The sequence below is a fragment of the Physella acuta genome, unplaced genomic scaffold (genome assembly GCF_028476545.2).
Source record: "Physella acuta isolate Inbredline_101_S28 unplaced genomic scaffold, ASM2847654v3 ptg001998l, whole genome shotgun sequence".
NCBI lineage: Eukaryota > Metazoa > Mollusca > Gastropoda > Physidae > Physella > Physella acuta.
The window spans coordinates 80,453-106,847 of record NW_026733503.1 but is presented as its reverse complement, the minus strand read 5'-3'; the positions used below and the strand labels follow the sequence as shown (position 1 = coordinate 106,847).

Sequence of the window (26,395 nt, the reverse complement as noted above, 5' to 3'; positions counted from 1 at the left end):
TAGTACAGATGGAATCAATTCCTCTTGTCGTCGTTGCTCTTGATGTGGACGGTACTCACTAAAATTATATCCTTTACTAAGTCTAAGTAAATAATGAATTATACCAAAAGACTACCCATTTAATCGAAAGGACAATTGGTAAGTCTGATAAAATCCTAGCCCATCTGCAATACATTATTAAATGTAGAATGGTTTGAACTAACAATTACTAGCCTCTCTTTTATTGCTCCGTTTGTTATAGTATGTCTACTCATTATCGTCATCATCATTATCAGCAGCACCATCATCATCATCGTTAAACATCATCATTATCATCACCGTCATCAACAACATCAATACCATCATAATTACAACATCAACATCATCATCATCATCCCTTGACCCTTATTGAGATCTTTGGAGCACCACGGTAGATCTGATGAATCTATTCCTGCCATCTATGTCCTGTGTCACCATCTCTGTCCTGTGTCACCATCTCTGTCCTGTGTCACCATCTCTGTCATGTGTCCTGTGTCACCATCTCTGTCCTGTGTCACCATCTCTGTCCTGTGTCACCATCTCTGTCCTGTGTACCGTGTCACCATCTCTGTCCTGTGTCCTGTGTCACCATCTCTGTCCTGTGTCCTGTGTCACCATCTCTGTCCTGTGTCCTGTGTCACCATCTCTGTCCTGTGTCCTGTGTCACCATCTCTGTCCTGTGTCCTGTGTCACCATCTCTGTCCTGTGTCCTGTGTCACCATCTCTGTCCTGTGTCACCATCTCTGTCCTGTGTCACCATCTCATCCTGCCATATGTGTCCTGTGTCACCATCTCTGTCCTGTTTCACCATCTCTGTCCTGTGTCCTGTGTCACCATCTCTGTCCTGTGTCACCATCTATGTCCTGTGTCACCATCTCTGTCCTGTGTCACCATCTCTGTCCTGTGTCCTGTGTCACCATATCTGTCCTGTGTCACCATCTATGTCCTGTGTCACCATCTCTGTCATGTGTCACCATCTCTTTCCTGTGTCCTGTGTCACCATCTCTGTCCTGTGTCACCATCTCTGTCCTGTGTCACCATCTCTGTCCTGTGTCCTGTGTCACCATCTCTGTCCTGTGTCCTGTGTCACCATCTCTGTCCTGTGTCCTGTGTCACCATCTCTGTCCTGTGTCCTGTGTCACCATCTCTGTCCTGTGTCACCATCTCTGTCCTGTGTCCTGTGTCACCATCTATGTCCTGTGTCACCATCTGTGTCCTGTGTCACCATCTCTGTCCTGTGTCACTGATTAATTCTGGCTCTCAGTATATCTGCTATAGTCTCCAAATGAAGGCACATTACGGCAGAGAAAAAGCATATATATGTATGTATATATATATATATATATATATATATATATATATATATATATATATATATATATATATATATATATATATATATATATATATATATATATATATATATATATATATATATATATATATATATATATATATATATATGGTAGTTGGCCTGACAATGAATTTAAAATGTACAAGCGGCTCCCAAAAACGTGTCTAGTGTTGAGCGATCTCCCACACCCAGTGAATCAGCCATTAAAGCTATTCTTGGAGAGCCACAATGGACCCTCCCTCTCTTCACATAGTCTGATTGAGGGGGCGTTGTCTCCGCGAAGAAAATGTCTGTTGTCTTAGTCCAGATCTAAAGGGCCGTGTGATTATTGGGACATCGTCGTCTTAAAACTATATGGGCACTGTCATTTACTAAAATGTGACAATTAAGGGGGAGGGGGTAAAGTGGGTTGGGTGGGTGAAGGGGGTGGGAGTGTCTCAAATTAACTGCCACCTCATGACGTCACGATATTTTCAGTTCCAGACACCAGTTTCTTCCTCCGACTAAGAAGTTATGCGATTTGTCTTTAACTTAAAATGCACTTTCAGTCATTTTCTGCGTGGGGTTTGAACTCACGCCAGTGAAATTCCCCATTTATAAAACACTCAATGCATGTAGAATTATAGCGCTACTCCCACTGCCAACTCTGATGTTTTACACGTTCCATCATATCAAGAACTGACGGTCTGTATAGCAGATGAAGTAGAGTTCATCTGTTTCTGTGGATGTGTCTAAATTCAACGTCTCCTCTAATGAGCAAAAGGGCATGCGCAACTATTATTTTGAAAAGACTTACACAAGGTTATATGAATGTAACAAAATAATTGCGCGGTAAGTTTAAAAGTATTGAGCGGCCGCGCAACCACCCAGCTTAAAGCGAGAGAAAACTAGACGTCTAAATTGTCTCAATATTTAGTTAGAACCAAACAAGACGAAGTGGGTCCAGGCGCCTGCTAATGACTACAGCGGGGAATCGAACTCGAGACTTCCGGGATAGCAGTCGTGCACTCTACCGTTCGACCACATTGTTCCATCGTTGATGTATTACGTCATTTTCTGGATGATGGAGTACTATCGTTATTTTGGAAAAGGAGACCAGGGGTGGTGGTGAAGGGGGGTGCGGGGTGCGTATAACAAACAAGGGACAGACGAGTTTTAAAATGGGCTTTTGTTCTAGTTCTAGGGCCGGTGGTGGGCTTTTGTTAGGGCTGGTGGCGGGTATTGTTTTAGTTGCGAGGCTGGGAGGGGGGAGGAAGTGTTACATTTGTAGGAGCGATGCCACGTGGGAGATGTAGGAAGTGGTCAATGGGGCGGGGAGAGCAGCTGCTACAAATGGCGGCTAATTGACCTGTCAATTATCGGGCTAATTGCGTGGACGTTGTCTTGGGTTAAACATTGGGTGAAAGTATGGGGGGAGTGGGGTGTCCAGGGGTTTGGGAGAGGGGCGTCTGGGTGGGGTGTCTTTTGGTGTTGGGGAGCTGAAGGGGTGAGGGCGGGTCGTTTTCGGTGTAGTTCTAGAAGGGTAAGCTGATAAACGATGGTCTATATTCTATATTAATAGATAAAATAAAGATGGTAAAATGATGGTAGATAAATAACCATCACATAACACATAAAACCATCACTCAATGATTCACACATCCATCACACCATGACCCACACAACTCCATACACACACACAGCCTTACACCACACACCTATTACCTCTAACCCACTCCCACCCCTCCCACGACCCACACACCTGTGTCGTAGATGCAACATTTTAAAACCGCGAACCAAAAACTAAAAAAAAACGAAACAAATCAAACTTTTAGAACTTTCTCCAGACATTATAAATGCATCAAGTGAAAAGAAACATATTCAAAAAAATCTTTTTGTATGTCTGTCCGTCTGTAACGTAGGTTTCGAACCGAACACCCACAGACTCCCCCGTCCACCCATTCACCCCCGACCCCACTGTTTCATCTGGTGTCGCTAATAGACTGACTCGCTCAGATGACATATGTCACGAACACAGTGTCAACAGATGACATATGTCACGAACACTGTGTCAAAAGAAATTTTCCCCAAATTGGACGCCTCCCCTACAGCCGGTCACCACAGATGACAAATTCGCCAGGAAGAGATGAATGGCGCTAAACTTAAGGCGGTTATTAAGACACGGGGGGACAGGGTCTATTGGGAGGCCCCGGATGAAAAGATTACACGGCTTTCAAAAATCATGATAAATTCCGCGGGGCCCTAGCGGGTTTTTGGGCCATTTTTAAGCCATCAAAAGCGCGGAAACTCCGGGGGGTGGGCGAGGAAAGTAAGGGAAAGCACTCTCGCGAGAAACGGGTTTTAAGTTGCAGTTACTGTTCCTTTTAAGCGGATTATTCTCTTACGAATACGAGAAAGTCCCGTAGAACTCATCTTACTTTCTGTTTTATCACCGTGTGTGTTTGTCTGTATGTGTGTGTGTGTGGTACTAAAGTTCAGAGGCGTCTACTTTAATTTTAAAATGTTTATTTTTGCTTTCCATTTCTCTTCTATATATTGTATATCTAGTACTCTAGTGGGCAGCGACGTGTTAAATCTCAGAACTCAAGCTAAATTATGCAAATGATACTGTCGTATGTGTAATGCCTCATGCTGATCAGAAACTTCTATGTTGTGTCTAGGTCTTTAAAAAACTGCATGTGTATTGGGCGTGTGTGTTTTCTCACCCAATGGGAGTATCACGTGATCAACGGAACATAACAATTTGAAGTCGACTGAGTTGAACTTCTATCAATCTAGTTCGAATCTTAAACTTTGCAGCGCTTTACCTATTGACCACTAAAGTTCCAATTTACCTACAATAGCAGGAAATAGTGCAATGTACACACATGTATTCGTGTCACTAATAGCGTCATAATCACATACAGAAAGATAACTGGTGGACTTGACGTCCGTCATTGTATCATTAATAACGTCATTATCAAATACGGTGATGCCATTGTATCTTTAATGACGTCACTACCACAACCAGTGACGCCCCTTTATCACCAGTGGAGTCATGAGCACACCCGGTGACTCCCCTTGTGAGCACTCTGTAGACAAGCTAAAAATAGCCTTCACTTCTATTACCTGTGTACTAAGTACTCACCGTTTAGCTTGTCGGTTCCTGCGTGTCAGTGACCTATGCGTTGGGCCAACAAATCATGTCAACTCCGTGTCATATGACATCCCGAATGTCACTCACGTTCTACTTGAATCATGTCCTCATTAGCAGCTTGCAAAATGAACTGAACTTTAGATCTGTAGATATGAACTTTTGAAGCGTGAGCTGAACTTTCCTCATTGAATTTGATCAATTGTAGCGTGACAGCCAGTTTTCATTTATGATGACCTTTCTGTCATTTACTAGTTACATTTTCCGGACTATATTTTTCGCACGGGAAAAGTTCAGAAAATTATTTTTAGATTCTATAAAAACACGAGGTGAGAATTGACAAATCCTTGGGCGAAATTTGTCACCAGAATTTTTATCTAACATCTTTTCGAAACCAGTTTCCTGTTATTGGCAAGTGGCATTTGGTGGCATTTATGCCCTTTTGAGGCAGAATGAGAACTAAATTTTGGTGAGAATTCTGGCGAGAATGTCCATCACTTGGTGTCACGTTTGTTCTCGTGGCTGTTGAGTGAAACGAGACTTTACGAGATGTCGCCTAGACGAGAAGTTCGCACCTCCGTGTTGTCTATAAAAGATGAAGGTCTCAATTGAATTTCTCGAAACAAATTTCAAAAGGTTAGGGTTGGAGTTTGAGCTAGTGATAACTCCCTAGACGTCATGACATTGTCAGTTTATAGTGACGTGTCCTAGGGTGGGATTGATCAATTGATGTAGACTTCAGCATCGGGTGCGGTTTTCTACTTCAGCTGGCTTGGTGGGAACGGCACAAAAAATTGTTATGATCAATCGTTTGGGATGTCGCGAGTTCTAGCACCAGCCTAGCTAGAGTGACAGGCTCTTGAAATTGTCAGCATTCGGATGCCAATACCTCATAGGAGAGCTGAGTGTATTGATAAAGGAAAGAAAACAACTGGCATAAATTTTTCTCAATCAATGACAGGTAAGATTTTAACTATCGATTTTAATGTGAGAATTCTATATTGAATATTTTATACTGGTGGTTTATACACTTCGCGTTGCTTTAACGGATTGGTGGAGGTTCAAATCCTGGTTAGCTGTGGATTGTATCCATAGGATATTCTTGCTAGCGTAGTTATTTCGGAGATTATTTGTTGCTTGCTAGTTGGGTAGACGTACCTGTGATGACAAACAGCAGTCAATTTATGAATTAGAGAAACTAGTTCTACATTGATCGTATTCTTTGATGCCGGCTTATTTAAAGTAATTCGTTTTGAATTATTTATAATGCCTAAGCTTTTCTGATATTTTTAGATATTTTGTTTTGAACTTAAACAAAGTGTACTTTAAGATAAGTAATTGATTATTGATTAAGAGAAATGTGTAAGATGTAGGCTATTTATAAGTGGGGGCAATGATAATTAAAAAAAAAATTCTGAAGTAGTTATTTGAAAAGAAGTTACCTTGACAGTGATTACTCTAAAAGTGATTACTCTGAAAGTAATTATTCTGAAAGTGATTACTCTGAAACTAGGTCTTCTCATGCTGAATTGAACTTGAATTGAAATGTGAGTAAGCCTACGTATTGAGTGTGTTGAGTGATAGAACGAAGGCGCTATGCAAACACGAAACTCACAATTTTTTTGTTGTTTTATTTTTGTTTAGTTTGTTTAAGTTTTGAGCCAGATCCACATTCTCAGCTTTAAATAGTACCTGTCATCAATACAAGCGTACTATCACTAAATGTAATCACTGAACGAGGTACGATCTACTTCATATGGAATCGTTTGGTACAGAAACCAAATGTATAAATATGTTAGATAAACGTAAAGAAACTGCATATTTCGATAGAAGCAATAGAACTGTAGCTATAAAACTATAGCAACAGAACTGTAGCAACAGAACTGTAGCAATAGAACTGTAGCTATAGAGCTGTAGCAATAGAATAGAATAGAACTGTAGCTATAGAATAGAAGCAATAGAACTGTAGCTATAGAGCTGTAGCAATAGAACTGTAGCAATAGAATAGAAGCAATAGAACTGTAGCAACAGAACTGTAGCAACAGAACTGTAGCAACAGAACTGTAGCTATAGAACTGTAGCTATAATAAGGAAGAAACAATTTTAAAAAACCAATTTGCAACGCCCGAGCGAATATTTTAATTTAACCGATTTATTTTCACACATAACCCCCATTAAACAGGAGCTTTATTTTCTAATCGGTAAAAAAATGTATTTTATCTGTATGTTAATTTCTTTTTAAATTTGTTTGCAACCTAATGTGGCACAAATTTGTTGATGTAAATAATTCATGCAGAATAAATTGAAAGCCAGCAACAACGGATCGTGCAGACAAATTTTCATGCAACAATACATTTTTTTTTTTTTTTGCGCTTCTAAAATCTTCTGGAATAGAATAGCCCGTAGACATGAAAATATAAAAATCAAGTTATTCCAAAGCATTTCATGAAACGATTGTGTCCTAGACAGATTCATTGTGTCGTTATTCTCATGGTTAAAAAGATGCACATTTTAATTTCAGTTGGGTTTTTTTTTTTACTCGCCTATGGAAGCTGCCTGCCAATTGTGCGCGCGATTTTGCGCACTTAAGTTCACATTATGCTGAAGTCTTTGGATTTTCCCGAAGTCATTACTAAGCTGTCAATACAAAAGTTGAAGTAATTTGTTCTGTCGTTGATGGCGTGTTTGATGTGGTATGACGTAGGTGAGCGCTAAACGAGGCACGCGGTAAACAAAGGCGACCGTTTTGTCGTTATGTAGATTGATGCGTTTTCAAGGATGCACTGAGGGGCGGGGGGGGGGGGGGGGGGCTGCTGATGGCGGAAGCTATAGCAACGCTTCCGGCATTCGGCGTCAACTGGTTTCTAACACTTGATTCTCAAGTAGATTGTTCCGAGGTTTTTAAATTTTTGAATCAAGTAGATTTATTTTTTTTAAAATCAAGTAGATTGTTCCTAACTTTTTTAAGAATCAAGTAGATTGTTCCGATGTATTTTAGATTTTAGAATCAAGTAGATTGTTCCTAACTTTTTAAAGAATCAAGTAGATTGTTCCTAACTTTTTTAAGAATCAAGTAGATTGTTCCGATGTATTTTAGATTTTAGAATCAAGTAGATTGTTCATAACGTTTTATGAATCAAGTAGATTGTTCCGATGTATTTAGTATTTTAAAATCAAATAAATTATTTCGATTCATTTTAGATTTTAAAATCAAGTAGATTGTTCCGACATATTTTTCATTTTAAAATCAAGTAGATTGTTCCTAGTTGTTTTTTTTTAATCAAGCAGCTTTATTTTAAATCAAGTAGACTGATTGTTCCGAACTTTTCATTTTTTAGATTTTAGAATAAGTAGATTGTTCCGAGGTTTTTAGACTTAAGAATCAATTAGATTGTTGCATCATTTTTAGTTCAAATGAGGTTCAAACGATAATAGTTGAAATGATTATCGTTGTGCCGTTTAGTTTGGCTTTTAAATTTTGCCCTGGCAATCATACGGAAAATAATTATGTAGGATATCTAATCTTTCAAACTGTTTAAATATACGCTATCAAAAAAGTATGATTATGCTTAGTACTACCAATTGTTTTCATAAGTATGTAGGCTTTATTAGATTTATGGAGGAAAATAGCTAGCACTAATTTCGGAAAAAAAATATAATATATGCAAGTCGAAATTACTTATTCAGCCGCTAAATTCACCTGTTCCTGAATTCTAATAAACACAACGATATTTATATTTACGCAAAACTCGTGATTACTTGTAAGACCATAGATTAAATTAAGATATATCAAATGTATAAGAAATTCGGACGGAAACGTCTCCAAAAAAGTTTAAGCTTACAACATCATACTTGTTCTCCATTGTTTATATGTTATAATGTTTGCTATAGACATTGTTTATTCTAGTTGTCATATTTGTTTTCATAATTGAGTTCAATGTCTACATGAGCCCATTGTTTTGCTATACTTCAACTCGATCAGTGTTATAAAACCGACTACCGGTGATAGCAGTTTGATGAATTTAGTGTCGTGGTCAATACTCCAGTAGTGCAGGTGCAGTAGAGTTGATCTTTTGCTAAAAGCCATAATATAGACATTGTGTAGTTTTGGATATCTCGCTACTGTCAACAATGTTTTTGAATAAGTAAACTGTAAATGTGTATTCCAATATAATGGAATTATATACAATTGTTACATTGGTAATATAATTATATATGGATACATAGAAAATAGCGAAACGGTTCGATAGCAAATATAAATAATGTGGGCTACCATTGTCATGGGCTACCTTTGTTATGGGGCTACCAGTATTAGATGGCTACCATTGTTATGGGGCTACCAGTATTAGTGGGCTACCATTTCCCGCCACTAGTCCAACAATTGTAAAGACACAAGACAAAAATCTCCCAGCAAGTCAAGACATGTGTCTTAAGACCTAGTCGTGTAACAGCACATAAGACACTTGTGCCTCAAGATGGCCGCTCTCCAAAACTCACAACTTCGCAAATCTCCGATCTTTTTCATTCCTACTAATTGCGCGAACTCTTGTTCAAGAACTCAAACCCCTTTTCTCCAACAAGCCAACAAGCAGCGCGGACGTAAGAGAGGCCAAAGCTCTTCTCGCTGGACACTGAAGGGACCAGACCGCTTGTTGCTGCTAACCCTTGATCCCGGGCCTAATCCCCTGGAGATGACAGGCCGCGACCGATGGTCATCGGTGTGGCCACCGTTAGCGGCCGTTTCATGTGTTGCCGGACCGGGGGACGGGGTGAGACCTCTTGGGGTGACGTGGAGGGGGATTAGCCCCCCTCAGGTGTCACACCTACTTCCAGCTGTTCCGATAATTAGGCGCCCCTGCAGTTAAATCCCGCCTTGACCTGCCCCCGTTAGGGTCTATTGTTGCAGACGGCATAACCGACTCTTGTCCTTTGACGATTAGCTGTCAGATCCTAATCTATCGTCCATTTGACGGTCGTAGTTCCATTGTGAATCATTACTACAATACAAGTCTGCTATAGAATAAAATTTTACCTGTGGTTACATTTCAAGAACAATTCTAAAACCGGGATTATTTTTTTCTTGAAACCAAATAATGTAAATCTAGTAGAAACGGGTTTTGAGTTAATGTCCATATTAGATAGACATTGTTTTTAAAAATCATAACACCATCTTTACGAAATTCTTAGCTTATTACTGTAAAATATCTAATTTTTCTATAAAATTTGTCTTTATTGTCTATAACTTCGAGTAAGTGAATTTAAGTGACTGAAAGAGTTTAGCATGAATAGCATAGAGACTAAATAAAATAAAGTCACTAAAAAAAGTTAAACAAGAAAGTGAATTAAAGTTACTGAAAGTGTTTAGCATTAACTGTGTAACCAGTAAATGAATGAAGTAAACTCGTCCACTTATCTCCCCCCCCCCCCCCCACCCCTCTACACCCCCGCCAGCATCTTCCATCAGCTCCAACCAACTGGCTTCCATAGTCAATTTACTTTATAAAAACCTGTTGATTCGTTTCATTAAATTACTTTTATATAAAAATACAAATCAAATATCATTTATCAAAACAATTTTCTAGTTTTAACAAAGCACTAAAAAAAAACAACTAAGGTGACGGTATAATTAATTTTTAATTAATTTCAATTGGGAAATAATGCATTTAAGATACGAGCAATTCGAAATACGAACACGGTTAGGTTGAACGACCGTAGTTGAAGTAAGGTTGTCAAAAATAGTGATGAATGAAAAAAAAATGAACAATTAAACAAATAATAAATGTAAATAGATGGAAAAAAAATTGAAAAATTTGAACAACAATTGAAGAAAGTAAGTAACGAGATGCACGCAGGTAACGATTTTACCTGGGCTAATTAAAAAGTTTGATGAGTTAATGGGACACATTAATGAGCTCATCTGCTTATTTTGTCGACCACGTGACACACTCACACGTCAAAAGTTTGACGGAGATAACCGTCAAATGACCTTGAACTACAAGCGGGGGTTACTAATGATTTTTTTTAATATAACGTCAGATATGTCTCGTTCTGATCTTGATTGGGATAGTTAATTAGAGGAGCTGATTGGGAGCTTGGAGCTTAATATGGTAGAGCTAAACATGGATTATAAGGGTGGATAGCTAAACTTAATGATACTTACAATGAGCTAAACTAAATGGGGCGTACATGGAGCTAAACTATGGGGTCAGAACATAGAGCTAAACTATGGGGTCCCAACTTGGAGCTAATTATGGGGTCATTACATAGAGCTAAACTATGGGGTCCAAACAGCTAAACTATGGGGTCCGAACATGGAGCTTAACTATGGGGCAGCGTTCGTTTCAGGCATTTCATCTTCACCCACAAGCACGACCCCCCCCCCCCCCCCCCACCCACCCCTCCAGAAATAGATTTGTTTTTACATTAATACAGAAAACATATAGTTTAATATTTTCCGTCACCGCCATAGGAGAACAATGTCTAAACTATTGGTTACAAACACAGTGCTAAATTATAAGGTGCATACAAGGAGCTAAATAATGGAGAGCAAACTGAGCTAAACTTTATCGCGCGAGCTAGGAGCTCAACAACCTCGGACGAATTGACAGTTTAACAATATAAATGGCAGTAATGACTTAAAACAACTCTAATAAGCGGGAAACTCACCTGTAGAAGGTGAACCGAGTATTGACAACATCAGCAGCCGATAGATTGAAGCCGTCGTAGTTTGAACAACATTCTGTAAGATCGGGGACAGTGGAGGTTTAATTAGAGAAAGATAATAAAATCACTAATGAGCGGTTAGTGAACTTGAGTTCTTGGGCACTCGACAGGTGTGTTTTAATCGTTAGGATAATCAATGAAGAATTTTAAACTATAAAAATTAATTAGGCAGGGGTCTCGCCAATTGGTTGTTACTTCTCGTCGCGATGTTGCCGGTTGTAAAAAAAAATCACGGTGTAACAAACAACCGGCCAGATTTTTCAAATACTGTATGCCGAGTCTGTTAATGTCACTAGTCACTGATGTAATGTATTGGATTTCTTGGCGAAAATTACCAACCCTTTCCCGAGCGTCTCTTAAGTCAGACACCCCCCCCCCCCACACACACACTCACACTACAGCACACATTACATAAACTCCAATCGCTAAATTAAAAAAAAATTATTGAAACAGTAGTTTCTTTTTAAAACATAAAATGTGTACTATACTGGTCCATCTAAATGACATTTTTTTTAAATGTCTAAAAAAAAATACTAAAATTAGGTTTAAAAAATTAGTTAACAAAATACCAATATGGGTCGCCACACTCTTACTGCTCCCCCACCCCCTCCCGTCATTTAAGGTTTACCTCTTACCATATTTAACATCGTCACACAATACTAACCTAATTAAAGTAATGAATCAACGAAACTCTTCATACATTGAAAGAGAAATAGCTGAGAAATGTCAAAGCGAGATGGTCTAGCTGACATCCGGTGACGTCACTGCACGATCTGTCCCACGTGGTACAGACCCAGCGTCCACCTTTTGTTCCGCTAACGACTTGTTTATGTCTTCACACAAGTGACCGCGTCATATTGTCCGCGAATAAAAGTGCCAATTAACCCCTGGACGCCTGAAACTGGGAGATGGGCACTGATCAGTTCTGGCCTCAACAATCGCGGAATTAGAGAACATTCTCATCAGTCATTAATTATTGAAATAGTCGCTCTTCAACGTAAATATGTCATTTATAAAAGGGAACTTTAAAAAAAGGACCAAGATTAATTCAAATAGCAATACTTAAAAACTAGACTCAATTAAATCTATAGATAAACTTTGGGCGTAATGGAACTGGCCTTTTACCAAAGGTCTAATTGTAGGACTTATTTTAAATTTGGACATTGATGGAGATAATTAGTTAATTAATGGACTTGGAACACACAACACATCCCCAACTGCCGTTTTTTTTTTGTGTTGTTTTTTTTATTGTTGTTGTTGTATAAAATAAGGTTAAAACTCTATTTTCTTGTGTCTTGATGAACATGTGTGGTAGGTCATTGACTCATTGGTGCTAATTAATTGGGGTTGGGGAGAAGATGGAAGAGTTTATGCACATTATACACTAAGTAAAAGTGTACATTTATTTCCATTGATTTACATGAAAGTTACACTTACATCAAGATTACATCAACATTCCTTTTCTATCAATATCAACCTTCTATGAACCTCACCTTCCCAACACCTATGGTATTTAGGAAATGTTAATTTTTTGGCTCTAACCAAAACTTAAATCACCACAATGCAACTGTAAAAATTAATTAAACCAGCGTCTTTAAATTTTTTAATGAGTGATGTAAAAACTTATTGATCATGGTCTATTGGTCTCTACAACCGGTTCTCATAAATGTTAGCCGGAAACCGGCATTCTTGTGACCTTTCGTGTTAAATCTCCGGTAAAGAATGTTTAGATTTGACAGTTGTTGCCGGCTCTACTTTAAGAAAAGCCGGTTCTACTGGATCGAACCTTGTCTTTGCCAGTTTTACACATACCGATCTATTACGATCAGTCTTTTTCCATTGCTGAAACCGGAAGGCGTGACCTACTTATTTGTACTAATCAAGGATCACACAGCTGAACCCTCAGGTCAAACAGTCCACAAAAAATTTGACAAAACTAGGATGCTAAATTAATTACGGAAAACATAATTGTTAAAAAACTCAATAATTACCATCTTTGTTACAATTTAATTAACCAGTGTATACAAAAATTACGAACTAATTACAGTCTAGCATAAACTAATTGTCGTATTGTATCAAAACATCAGTACATCATCAAACACCTTAGGTGTGGGTTTAAAAAATAATTCAAAAGAATTATCTCCTAACTTAAAAAAAAATCACCTTTATAAATTTCAAATTAAGCTCCCATTATCTACCTCATATGTGCCCCATTCATAAATTGTATGCGCTGATTATCACCTTGTGACACGTAATTTAAACAATTGCCCTTCGACCTTTACCCCCTGCGCCCCTTCACCTGTGGTGTCAAACCCTCATCTGGTCCCACTGTGACATCAGTGCCGCCACATCTGCGACCCCCCCTCCCCCCCCCCCCCCCCCCCGTGATTCCTGCAATCGGCATTTTCTTGTAAATTCAACCCCCCCCCCCCTCGTGTTAATGTACGGACTGGCAAAAGTCAAGGTAATGACGGTTCCTTGTTAGCGCCCCACTCCAGCCTCGACCGTCGCTTGCTCACGGTGAATACCTAATTAGCGGGTCACGTGTTCTAGCCCCGGACAAGCGGACCATCGGGCACTCCTCCCACTTACCTCCCCCCCCCCTGTGTTTACCCCGGGCACCTCACTCCCCTGACACGTCCGAACCGAGGGCTGCACTCACCAGTCGTTGAGTAAACACAACGATCACTCCACGCAGGTGTCGTAAGTGTTTGTTTGTTTGTATACCGCTGTCGTTTTTATCCGGCTTTCACGGCGCAGTGGTGGGGCGCTGCAAGGTTCGAGGCGAACAAACACCCCACAACACATAAGGGGAGGGCCCACCCCCCCCCCCCACAAGACATAAGGGGAGGGCCCACCACCCTAAGACTAACAAATTCGTGTCATGGACCTATTAAGTTTTCAAGCATGGTTCGAACCCTCGGTCTAAGAACGGCACAAAAATTTGATCTGGGAAAACTCTATTCAATTTTTTTTGTTAGAAATGTTTTAGTAACAATGTTAGGTTTTATTTACGGAGCATCTAATTAATTGACCCCATTTTTCTGTAAATATTTCATTTACAATAATTAATTGCTTTTTAATTTATTTATTTTTAAAAAAGGTGGTTGAATTGTAGACCTTTGGCTTTTAGCCCGAAAGTTGCGAGTTCGGATCTCGGTTCGGACTTGTGATTGTAGGGCGTCCCTGAGTCACCTCAGCTCCCATGCGTACCTGACTTAATTTGGAAAAAGTAAAGGCAGCTGACAATACAATCCCTCCATATGCCGAGGTCAGGAAACTATGAGCTTCACCTCATCCGCCCAATAGATCGCTGGGACTAAAGAAGAACCTCTTTCATTTAAAAAAAACAGCGAATTAATATTATGTATTCTTTTGAAGGTTTAATTTACAACTCGTATATAAGTTATTCGCTATTATATATAGCTACGTTTTCAAATGTAGAATTGTCACTGCTGTATTTTACAGCTCCCAGAAATACACGTTCTCAGCTCCATATACAACTCCTTTAATATCTACCATATTACACTCTCCACTGCTCCCATATTACACTCCCAACTGCTCCCTTATACCGCTCCCATATTACGATCTCCACTGCTCCCTTTAACAGCTTCCATATTACACTCTCCACTGCTCCTATATTACACTCTCCACTGCTCCTATACTACACTCTCCACTGCTCCTATATTGCACTCTCCACTGCTCCTATATTACACTCTCTATTGCTCCCATACTACACTCTCCACTGCTCCCATACTACACTCTCCACTGCTCCCATACTACACTCTCCACTGCTCCCATACTACACTCTCCACTGCTCCCATATTACACTCTCCACTGCTCCTATATTACACTCTCCACTGCTCCTATATTACACTCTCCACTGCTCCTATATTACACTCTCCACTGCTCCTATATTACACTCTCCACTGCTCCTATATTACACTCTCCACTGCTCCCATATTACACTCTCCACTGCTCCTATATTACACTCTCTATTGCTCCCATACTACACTCTCCACTGCTCCCATACTACACTCTCCACTGCTCCCATATTACACTCTCCACTGCTCCTATATTACACTCTCCACTGCTCCTATATTACACTCTCCACTGCTCCTATATTGCACTCTCCACTGCTCCTATATTACACTCTCCACTGCTCCTATATTACACTCTCCACTGCTCCTATATTACACTCTCTATTGCTCCCATATTACACTCTCCACTGCTCCCATATTACACTCTCCACTGCTCCTATATTACACTCTCCACTGCTCCTATATTACACTCTCTATTGCTCCCATATTACACTCTCCACTGCTCCCATATTACACTCTCCACTGCTCCTATATTACACTCTCCACTGCTCCTATATTACACTCTCCACTGCTCCTATATTACACTCTCCACTGCTCCCATACTACACTCTCCACTGCTCCCATACTACACTCTCCACTGCTCCTATATTACACTCTCCACTGCTCCTATATTACACTCTCTATTGCTCCTATATTACACTCTCCACTGCTCCCATATTACACTCTCCACAGCTCCTATATTACACTCTCCACTGCTCCCATACTACACTCTCCACTGCTCCCATATTACACTCTCCACTGCTCCTATATTACACTCTCCACTGCTCCCATATTACACTCTCCACTGCTCCTATATTACACTCTCCACTGCTCCTATATTACACTCTCCACTGCTCCCATTCTACACTCTCCACTGCTCCCATATTACACTCTCCACTGCTCCTATATTACACTCTCTATTGCTCCCATATTACACTCTCCACTGCTCCCATATTACACTCTCCACTGCTCCTATATTACACTCTCCACTGCTCCTATATTACACTCTCTATTGCTCCCATACTACACTCTCCACTGCTCCTATATTACACTCTCCACTGCTCCTATATTACACTCTCCACTGCTCCCATATTACACTCTCCACTGCTCCCATATTACACTCTCCACTGCTCCTATATTACACTCTCTATTGCTCCCATATTACACTCTCCACTGCTCCCATATTACACTCTCCACTGCTCCTATATTACACTCTCCACTGCTCCTATATTACACTCTCTATTGCTCCCATACTACACTCTCCACTGCTCCCATATTACACTCTCCACTGCTCCTATACTACACTCTCCACTGCTCCCATATTACACTCTCCACAGCTCCTATATTACACTCTCCACTGCTCCCATACTACACTCTCCACTGCTCCCATATTACACTCTCCACTGCTCCTATATTACACTCTCCACTGCTCCTATATTACACTCTCCACTGCTCCCATATTACACTCTCCACTGCTCCCATATTACACTCTCCACTGCTCCTATATTACACTCTCCACAGCTCCCATATTACACTCTCCACAGCTCCCATATTACACTCTCCACTGCTCCTATATTACACTCTCCACTGCTCCTATATTACACTCTCCACAGCTCCCATATTACACTCTCCACTGCTCCTATATTACACTCTCCACTGCTCCTATATTACACTCTCCACTGCTCCCATATTACACTCTCCACTGCTCCCATATTACACTCTCCACTGCTCCTATATTACACTCTCCACAGCTCCCATATTACACTCTCCACAGCTCCCATATTACACTCTCCACTGCTCCTATATTACACTCTCCACTGCTCCCATATTACACTCTCCACAGCTCCCATATTACACTCTCCACAGCTCCCTCATACCGCTCCCATATTACACTCTCCACTGCTCCCTATTACAGCTCCCATATTACACTCTCCACTGCTCCTATATTACACTCTCCACTGCTCCCATATTACACTCTCCACAGCTCCCATATTACACTCTCCACTGCTCCCATATTACACTCTCCACAGCTCCCATATTACACTCTCCACAGCTCCCTCATACCGCTCCCATATTACACTCTCCACTGCTCCCTATTACAGCTCCCATATTACACTCTCCACTGCTCCCTATTACAGCTCCCATATTACACTCTCCACTGCTCCCATATTACACTCTCCACAGCTCCTATATTACACTCTCCACAGCTCCCATATTACACTCTCCACAGCTCCTATATTACACTCTCCACTGCTCCTATATTACACTCTCCACTGCTCCCATATTACACTCTCCACAGCTCCCTCATACCGCTCCCATATTACACTCTCCACAGCTCCCTCATACCGCTCCCATATTACACTCTCCACTGCTCCCTATTACAGCTCCCATATTACACTCTCCACTGCTCCCTATTACAGCTCCCATATTACACTCTCCACTGCTCCCTATTACAGCTCCCATATTACACTCTCCACTGCTCCCTATTACAGCTCCCATATTACACTCTCCACAGCTCCTATATTACATTCTCCACTGCTCCCATATTACACTCTCTACTGCTCCCATATTACACTCTCCACTGCTCCCATATTACACTCCCCACAGCTCCCATATTACACTCTCCACTGCTCCCATATTACACTCTCCACTGCTCCCTATTACAGCTCCCATATTACACTCTCCACTGCTCCCTATTACAGCTCCCATATTACACTCTCCACTGCTCCCTATTACAGCTCCTATATTACACTCCCCACAGCTCCCATATTACACTCTCCACTGCTCCCTATTACAGCTCCCATATTACACTCTCCACTGCTCCCTATTACAGCTCCCATATTACACTCTCCACTGCTCCCTATTACAGCTCCCATATTACACTCTCCACAGCTCCCGTAAGCGCCGGAATGTCCGTGGATAGATGCAGCTCACTAGATCTTTGTTCTATATTGTCGCCAATAAATTGTTCTAGCTGATTGTTCTAGCTGATTGTTCTAGATATTGTTCTAGCTGATTATTCTGACACGAGCTGACACCATGGTGTTTACTTGGTGGGTGAGAAAACAAATGGTGTTCTAGTTGTGAGGTAAACACATGGTGTTAGGTGTCATGTATAGGGTGAATGGGTGGGGTAGGTGGGAAAAACAAAATATGAAAATATATTCTCAAGTTGTTTAAAGTAGATTATGACATGAACTTTAATGCCTATGTTGTGTGGGCTCATGTAAGTGGATAGATGGAGAGGGGATGGATAGATGGATAGGTGGATACATAGGGGAAGTTGGTAGCTTTGTGGTGCTGTATGCCAAATATTTGTGGTTAGGTTACGCAAAGGATTAGAGAGTTGAGTTTATGGTAATAGTAGGTTAAGTTTATGGTTGTGATTAGACTACGTTTATGGCTAAGGTTATGTTATGTTTAGAGCTAATGTTAGGTTAAGTTTAGAGTTACGGTTAGGTTAAGTTTAGAGCTAAGGTTACGTTATGTTTAGAGCTAAGGTTAGGTTATGTCTATAGCTAAGCTTAGGGCTAAGGTTAGGTTATGTTTAAGGCTAGGGTTGTGCTGAATATTGGGTTAAGGAATATTAGAATGCGATTAGGATTAGGGTTAGGTTACAGAGGTAAAGTTCGCCAACATATAGTCGTACATCAGAAATTCGCCCCATCAGGAGGAATAGGTTAGCGTTTGCGTTTGTAGAAAAATACCATATATTGTGACAGCTTCCGATACTTGTAGAAGCCAATGCAATCGTGAAGGGGGAGGGGAGGGGGGGTCTGCGAGCCGGGGGCGTGGCTAGGTACTGTCCAGGGTCGTATCGTGTTGTGTGTTATGGTCAGTTTTGGTTATTATCCAATATCCTGCCCGCCGTTATCATATCTCTAGTACTGTCAATGCCGTAACTCAAACCCTAACCTTAACCCAACCGGACCTAACTCTTGTTTAGGGTTAAGTTAAACATTAGTTTAGCGACGACCCCAGTTGCTCCACCATATTATGGCTGCACGCCCATTAGAAATCAACCCAGCACCTTATGGGGCACACGGCAATAAAACGGTACATAGATCTCATGGGGTTTTAAAAAGCTATTCGACACCTCATAAGCACAAAACTCCATTCCTTCAAGCAACATTCGCCGGCGGTATAGCGATACTTCGTAGTTTATGTCTTCGTTACCAACGAGTTACGGGTAAGGGGGGGGGGGGGGGTGTGTGCTATATTTTAATGATGCATATAATGTCGCCGTATTTTCGAATTATTCCGCTCGAAGAAATAAAATTCACACTAAAACAACCTTTAAACCCGGCGCAGCGACAACCACGGCGGATAGGATACTAATGGTAATCGGAGCACCAGAAATGGCTTCAGCTCAAAGATGGCCGTAGTGGGGATACAGAGAAACAAATGTATTTCTAAGGACTTTAGCCCCGCGCGGAAAGGGCTATAATCTTTATCTCGAGCTGGGCATTCTCTCCCCCTGTCTCACCGTTTTGTACCAGCTTTGTGTTTTCCTGAGCGCGCTGGGAAAGTGAAAGGAAACGACAACAAACGCGATAACGAGGGGGGCGGGGCCAAGTGTCAAATCGCGACGTCCCGCGGCGCGTGATTCGATGTAATTAGCAAGGAGCCCCGCGCGCTGATTGGCGGATTTCACCGGCCATGGGGAGCGTGGCGAGGGGGGAGGGGGGGGAGGGAGAGAAAAAAGTTGGACGGCGCGCGGTGTACCAATACTTTGGGACTAACCGTTCGAGACAGGCGTAAAACCAGCAGACGTGAAGCTACACGGCAGACGACGGAGCACTAGGCTTCACCTCATGTAGGATTTCACCGATCGTCTGCTAGTTTGGAGTATAAAAAAAAAATCTCTTACATTTTCAGATACAAGTCGGATAGATATGAACTCGAGTTTTGCCTCGCTACAGATGAAGTAAAAAAAAAACTTAGCCTGTCGGTTTAGAAAATTAACTTCATTTATTTTTATTCTCAAGCTTGTGTACATTCACAAACCGCGAGTGAGGAAAAAAAACAGGATTTTAAAATCTGTGAAGTTGTGTTTTATTTTTCTCACTTTTTGGACTTGTAAATTCACGTTGGAGCCTTGTGGTAGTGGTACAACTCTGCGTGGTGACTCCCTCGCTCTACGCTCGGTCTTGTAACTTTCCTCTGCTCGTGTTTACATCGTCCCCCCACTTCCTGTGCCGGCCTTAGTGGTCCCATTAGCACACAGGAGGACCGGTCGAGTGGATATATTCTGCCGGTTGAGAGCCGGATGGATAATTTATCGAGACATGTGATTTTCACTGGATTCTAACTTTGTTATGTGAGTATATGATTTATACTAATCCGCTTATCCATTATCCTAATCTTCTTAAAATGTGGAGTATGTTTGTTTTTCAACTTTATTTTAGAAAATCGAAAAATTAATTAGATCTAGTTAAAGAACTAAAAGATTATTTTAAATTTAAGGTTAAGTTTGATTAAGATTAAGCATCGTTATGGTCGAATTTGTAAGCATCGAAATATTTTTGCGTAGTCAATTTATATTCAATCTTATCGTCTTGAGCCATTAGGTTAAGTATATAAATGTAGCTTTAAGTGAATCAGTAATGTCAAAAACAATTAGAGTCTAGTACCTCATTATTTATTTTTTAAGTAGTGACTAAATAACCGCATCTTCCGGCGTTAGGATCATAGATGTGACTTATCTTCAAGGCTAACTTCACATTTTAAATATATTTTGTTTTTATTTATTGTAGCAAACGTATGAGTTAACCCTACCGAATCTCTAGTGTATTTGCTTAAGCGTCAACATTACACCACTTTTGTATAGTATTTTTCATATTATACACTGTCACATAAGTATTTTGAACATAGAGAAATGTATTTAATTTCACGTCCAATCCAGATATTGCATCTAGCTAAATTCTTCTCAGCAACATATAGATCTAGTATAGACTTATAGTGTTGGACTGTCTATATCTTGTATATATATATATATATATATATATATATATATATATATATATATATATATATATATATATATATATATTTATATATATATATATATATATATATATATATATATATATCTAGTATAGTATTGGTCTGACTATATCTTGTATAGATCTATCGAGTATAGCTTCTTTATTGGCTGGACGGGGTAATTTCCCTCAAGGCGTGACTTATTTTTACTTCTTTCTTCTCGTTAATTAATATTTTTAATCAGCATGGTTTATTATTTTCTTTTGCCAGTCAATCATACTGTTACTCTTTACATGTAAACCCCTTGTCGTACTCCGGGTTAAGTCCCCTAAGTCAGTCACGTGCGAGTAAGTACACATTCCCTAGTACTTTTACTAGATGAAATGTCCAGTGGTCAATTAGGGCAACGGTTTAGGTTTTGGATTATGGTTAGTTTAGATTAAGATGTTCTACGAAACCTTTAGAGGAGGGCAGTTGTTGTATAATTACGCGTTAGTAAACCTTATTGCAAAAGTTTCATATCAGCTAGTTCACAGTATTCAAGCTGCTCGCAAACATTAGCTCCTTAGGAGGAATGTTAATACAGACTTAGGGCTATGAGTTCCTTTCGATATCGGGTAAGCCAATTTAAATCTTCCATTGGGTTTCGTTGTTTCTCCGTAGTTTCTGTGTACATTTTTTTTCTGGAGGCAGTGTGTCTTGTTTCTAGACATTAGTTGTCTCTATCAGATTCGACTGTCTATATCTTGTATCTGATTGTTGACATCTTGTATTGGACGTCATTTGTGTAGGCTGCATCTACTTTTAGACGTTAGTTGTGTATATCTTGTATTGGAACCCTCTACATACTCTACATCTACAACTCTATAGGAACCCTCTACATACACTACTACATCTCTATATGAACCCTTACATACACTACATCTACATAACTATAGGAGGCCTATACATACACTACTTCAGCTCTATACGAACCATCTACCATACACTACTACAACTCTATAGAAACCCTCTGCATACACTACTACAACTCTATAAGAACCCTCCACATTAAAACCTAAACTAGTTAGACACCGCTACCCTCTATTTACACTACTACAACTCTATAGGAACCATCTACATACGCTACATCTACAACTCTATAGGAACCCTCTACATACACTACTACAACTCTATAGGAACCCTCTACATACACTACATCTACAACTTTATAGGAACCCTCAACATACGCTACATCTACAACTCTATAGGAACCCTCTACATACACTACATCTACAACTTTATAGGAACCCTCAACATACGCTACATCTACAACTCTATAGGAACCCTCTACATACACTACATCTACAACTCTATAGGAACCCTCTACATACACTACATCTACAACTCTATAGGAACCCTCTACATACACTACATCTACAACTTTATAGGAACCCTCAACATACGCTACTACAACTCTATTGGAACCCTCTACACATACACTACTAACGAGACTACAACTCTATAGGAACCCTCTTCTACATACACTACTAACGAGACTACAACTCTATAGGAACCCTCTACATACACTACTACAACTCTATAGGAACCCTCTACATACTCTACATCTACAACTCTATAGGAACCCTCTACATACACTACATCTACAACTCTATAGGAACCCTCTACATACACTACATCTACAACTCTATAGGAACCCTCTACATACACTACATCTACAACTTTATAGGAACCCTCAACATACGCTACTACAACTCTATTGGAACCCTCTACACATACACTACTAACGAGACTACAACTCTATTGGAACCCTCTACACATACACTACTAACGAGACTACAACTCTATAGGAACCCTCTACATACACTACTAACGAGACTACAACTCTATAAGAACCCTCCACATTAAAATCTAAACTAGTTAGACACCGCGACCCTCCACATTAAAATCTAAACTAGTTAGACACCGCTACCCTCTGCATACACTACTACAACTCTAGAAGAACCCTCCACATTAAAATCTAAACTAGTTAGACACCGCTACCCTCTACATACACTACTACAACTCTATAAGAACCCTCCACATTAAAATCTAAACTAGTTAGACACCGCGACCCTCTAGCTGTCGGTAACTCGAATCTTTCGACTCTCTCCGGCTGACAGAATCAAAACAACGCCCCCACCCCCACCCAACCCCCTCCCTTGTTCGCCCTGCTGTACCGAGTCTGTGCCAGCAAGCCAACTTTTGTACCGGTACAAATCTCTAACAGTGTTTAACTTTTCTGTTTTTGTTGTAAAAGTCGGTTCATGTTTTTAGTTAGGAATATTTACTTTAAAAAAAAAACATAACAAAAAGAATGTAGGTCATAATTGGTCGAAAGTGGGTCATTTGGAATACTGTATTTAAAACCGAGTAACTTGTCATGAAAAAAGTTTAATGTCTTGATATTGTGTGTGTGTAATAACATCCCTCACCCCACACACTTACAGACAATACCGGTGTGTGGTGACATCCCCCACCCCCCACCCCACACACTTACAGACAATACCGGTGTATGATAACACCCCGACTATAACACGATCCCTGACATTGCAAATTAGCAGGACCGTCATCAGCCAGCCCTTGGGTTGGTATCGTCAGGGGATCGATTCACTGACAACTGACACACATTTAACTACTCTATCTTTGTCACCTTCACTTTTTTTTCTTTCACGTTAGTATAAATAACTATCCAAAGTAAAATTCGAGGTTTTTCTAAAGCAAAAATATATAAGTATACATTTCATTCATCATGTATAAAAAAAAAATTTCTAAATTAAATTTTTTTTTAATGTATTTTTGTCATTTACAAAAAAAGGCCTTAGATCGATCGTATTTCATTGTTTACATTTCTCGCACAAAGTGTTTAAACAACCTGTTTGTTTCTGTTACCTGTCGTTGTTTTATACAGAAACTACTTGTATCATAGAGCTGATCTACTCTTCCACTTCGAGTCTCTGCCTTATGTATAAGAATGTGTTAATCTGCGGCTTTTTATAAATAAGTACACTTCTAATTCAGAAGTACTCGTCTAAAAATAGCCCTAGCACACATGTACCATTAAAAATAAGCTAACGAAGTAAATTGAGTGTATATAACGGCGTTATTCATATGTATGCTTCATTTTAAAATATCGTAGTGATATTCTGATAATGTCCTGTTTGTTAAGTTATGTCCTAATACTGTCCTTGTGTTATAGAAACACTTTACTCTTTGACTTAAATAATTCCCATCTCATTACACGTTTCAAAGATTTTTACATCGAATAATCGAGAACACAAGAAGAAATGTGTCCACACACCAAATCACCAACAGCAGTAGAAATGTGTACAGATACCTAATCACGTACACAATTTAAATCATGCATACCGATCTAATTCGCACAAAACGTTAGAAATGGCGGACATTGTCTGAAACAAACTGACCAGTAGTGAGTACAGTTGTCGTTTTACTCTACCCATGAGCTGACTATTCAATGAAACCCTAAACCACTGGATCTCTTATTCTTTCAACCGGTAATGTAATCAATTAACTGAAAAGTACAGATCCATTTCACTACGCGCCTTAGTATGACATCAAAGAACACGCGTAGAATTACTGTTAAAAATCAATTACTACAATTACCGAGCACGCATACCTATTTTCGAGCACATCTTTCGCAAAAAATATAGAAGAATTACATTTTCATTGCGTAACAAAAAGATTGGGTAGTGGGGAGATGAACGGGGTGTGTTACTGTTCTAGCACTGTGACCAATCGTCATAACAAAGATCGAATCTAAATATGTTTTCAACGCTGTATTTTATTTTTGCCTTTTCTGTCGTCCCCCGTCCCCCCCCCCCCCCAGCCGCGTCAACTCCAGCTGTTCAATAAAGGATGTGCATCTGACATCTATTAGCCGATCAATCCTTTACAGTTGCCACGTCTTTGTCTTCGGGTACAAGCCGTCCTACATCTTGCCATGGACGTTTCTTGACGTTATGTACGGCCGATACGTCAATATGTAGGCCTACCGCATTGACGGAGGGTAGGGGGGGGGCTTCATATACACTACATAACAGGGACAGTTCCGTAGTAGCTACTACACGACAGTTACTTCTTCTTCTTCTTCTTCGTTCTTAATTATTAGTGTTGAAGGGGATCGAGATTTATCTGCCAGTGGGTTTGAACTCGAGACTTTGTTCGAATTTATCAACCATGAGCTTTTTGCCGACTCGACCACGGCTCCAACACAATTAAGCGTTACGTGTCAACTGGTTATGCGCCATTGAGGCCATTGACTCCGATTTCAGCCTGCTTTTCTTTTTGGATTTGCTTCCATAGCCTTTGTCCAACCAAGAACAAACTACAAGGCAGCAGTTGTTTAATTTTGGAGTTGTCTCTCCTAGAAGAGTGGCTGTCCCCAGCTAACGAGCCTCATCTGCCCGAGGGTTCGATCTCGAGACTTTTCGGTTTAGCAACCATGAGCTTTACCGACTCGACCACGACGACCCCTACGACAGTTACAATACGGCAGTCACTATAGTCACAGTTCTGTAGTAGCTACTACACGCCACCACACCACTATACCGTATTATCTACTACACGACACTTACAATACTTACTACATGGCTATACTGTGTTAACAACCAAATCCCAGAGTCAATAGTGCTTGTAGGTACTACACAATACCGTAGTAGGCCACTACGAGAAAGCTATGACTTACGTTACCCCACTATAAACAAAACACCGCAGTAGCAATGTAGTAAGGTTAGCCTACATATGTGTGCTATATGTTTATGTTGAATTCAGTGTAATATTGTACGCCCTATATGTTGTTTATGTAACGTACAGTATCGTATGTGACATACTGACATCCGTGAGATAGACTTCACCGCGTCCTTCCCGACCCCATACGTCAACACATCCCCACCATCAACATAAATATGTCACATACACATCTGCTTCTGTTGTCTCTTTCGTCGCTTCTGGCGTCCTAACCAACGATTGAAAAACTTTAATTACCTTAATTACCTCGAGAATTGTATGACTTCATTAAACTTCACCACACAGACGTGTCTGAGTCCGCGGGTCATTTCATTAACCCGGGCTGTTTTCTCAACTGATAAAACATGCCACGCTCCTAGCCTATAAATAAACACGCTTAAATAAACCTCTAACCCAAACCCGAGTTAGTTTATTACGCGAACCCAACCCCTCTGGGGGTTTTAAACCCAGGTAACGCGAACTCCCAAGACCCACACCTCTTTTAATAGACTTTAATTCACTCCGTCCACTAATGTC

General features: G+C 40.3%; 1 protein-coding gene across 3 annotated transcripts in view; it reads left to right on the top strand.

Annotated features, from left to right (window-relative positions):
• The window catches only part of LOC131931648 (frizzled-5-like), a 103,460-nt gene that overhangs the window by 57,747 nt on the left and 19,318 nt on the right, over positions 1 to 26,395 (top strand). The window contains exons 1-2 of one of the 3 annotated variants that reach the window (XM_059288478.1): positions 5,420 to 5,466; positions 19,967 to 20,408. The exons of 1 other annotated variant lie outside the window; for it this stretch is intronic. The gene's annotated coding sequence lies outside the window, so the exon portion shown is untranslated. Of the gene's footprint in view, positions 1 to 5,419; positions 5,467 to 19,836; positions 20,409 to 26,395 lie in introns of those variants that run through there. One more of the 3 variants, XM_059288477.1, reaches the window with a different exon arrangement.